Source organism: Chrysochloris asiatica, unplaced genomic scaffold, assembly GCF_000296735.1.
Source record: "Chrysochloris asiatica unplaced genomic scaffold, ChrAsi1.0 scaffold00216, whole genome shotgun sequence".
NCBI lineage: Eukaryota > Metazoa > Chordata > Mammalia > Afrosoricida > Chrysochloridae > Chrysochloris > Chrysochloris asiatica.
Genome location: NW_006408734.1, coordinates 1,231,806 through 1,233,824, shown reverse-complemented (window position 1 = coordinate 1,233,824; position 2,019 = coordinate 1,231,806). Strand labels below are relative to the sequence as shown.

Below are 2,019 nucleotides of genomic sequence, written 5' to 3'. Positions count from 1 at the left end.
GACGGCACTTAACAACAACAACTATATGTATATATATATATATATATATATACACACACACACACATATTTGTATCCTATCTATTCCCGGTGCATTGTTCTTTGGCAATGACTTCAGTGCACTTGGACTTCTTCCTTCAGTATCATAGGCTCTTGACTATATGCTACCTCTTGTAATAGTTGATCATCGACCATTTATTTTTGGTACAGTGACTCTTCGTATTCCTTCCATCTTCTTTTGATACTTTCTGAATCATTCAATATTTTGCCCATAGAATCTTTCAGTACTGCAAGTCAAGGTTTGAATTTTTCTTCAGTTGCCTCAGCTTGAGAAATGCTGAGTGTGTTCTCCCCTTTTATGTTTCTAACCCCAGGTCTTTGCACATTTCGTTATAATATTTGACTTTGTGTTCTTGAGCTGGCCTTCGAAATTTTCCGTTCAGCTCTTGTACTACCTCCTCACTTCTTCCATTTGCTTTAGCATCTCTACTCTGGAGAGAAAATTTCAGTCTATTCTGACATCCATTTTTAGTCTTTTCCTTTTTTCTTATCTTAATGACCTTTTGCTTTCTTCCTGTATGATGTTCTTTATGTCATCCGACAACTCTCTGGTCTTTGGTCTTTAATCTCTAATGTGTCAAATCTGTTCTTCAGGTGATCTCTAAATTCAGGTGAGATATATTCAAGGTCATATTTTGACTTTCATGGACTTGCTTTCATTTCCTTCAGTTTCAGCCTTAATTTGCATATGAGCAATTGACGGTGTGTTCCACAGTGTGCCTCTGGCCTTGTTTTGGTTGATGATAATGGAGTTTTTCCACTGTCTCTTTCCACAGATGTAGGCAGTTTGATTTCTGTGTATTCCATCTGGTGAGGTCCATGTGTATAGTTGTCTTTTATGTTGTTTTAAAAAGGTATTTGCAATGAAGTCATTGGTCTCGCAAAATTATATCATGCGATCACCAGCATTGTTTCTATGCAAGGCCATATATTCCAACTACTTTTTAACTACTGATGCTTCCTCTTTGTTTCCAACATTTGCATTCCAATTTCCAATAATTGTCAATACATCTTCATTGCATGTTTGATCAATTTCAGACTGAAGAAGTTGGTAGAATTCATCAATTTCATCTTCACTGGCTTTAGTATTTAGTAAGCAAATTTGAATAATAGTGGTATTAACTAGTCTACCCTGTAGGCATATGGATATTATCATATCACAGACAGCATTATACTTAATGGCTGATCTTGACAATGTTCTTTTTGATGATGAATGTAACACCATTCCTCTTCAATTTGTCATTCCTAATATAGTAAACCATGCGATTGTCAGATTCGAAATGGCCAATACCTGTTCATTTCAGCTCACTTATACCTAGGATAGCAACATTTATGTGTTCCATTTCATTTTTTGACAGTTTCCAGTTTTCCTAGATTCATACTTAATACATTCTATGTTCCTATTATTAATGAGTATTTACAACTGTTTCTCTTCATGTTAAGTTGTGTCCCATCAGCAAATGAAGGTCCCAAAGACTTTACTCCATTTGCGTCATCGTGGTCAACTCTATCTAGTTTGAGGAGGCAGCTTGAGTGCCTTGAGTCACATTTTGAGTGCTTTCCAACCTGAGGGGCTCATCTTCCAGCACTATGGTTAGACTTTGTGTCTCATACTTCAGACATATTATCAGAAGGGATCAGTCACTGGAGGATATCATGTTTGGTAAAGTGGAGAGTCAGAAAAAAAGAGGAAGACCCCCAAAGAAATGGATTGGCACAGTGGCAACAGCAATGGGTTCAGGTGTAACAGTGATTGTGAGGTTGGCACAGGACCAGGCAGTGTTTCATTCTGTTGTGCATAGGATCATTATGAGTTGGTACTGACTAAGAACAACAACAAATATGTATATAGAAATCCTAATATATGGTGCTGTGGGTTAATGCACTAGACTGCAAAGGTTGGCTGTCCAAGCTCACCATCTGCATCTCAGAAACCCTATACAGGGTTGCTATAAGTCAG

The 2,019-nt window shown here is 37.4% G+C and overlaps 1 protein-coding gene across 6 annotated transcripts in view; it reads left to right on the top strand.

Annotated features, from left to right (window-relative positions):
* RAP1GDS1 (RAP1, GTP-GDP dissociation stimulator 1) overlaps positions 1 to 2,019 on the top strand; it is a 219,188-nt gene that overhangs the window by 202,375 nt on the left and 14,794 nt on the right. The window lies entirely within an intron of this gene.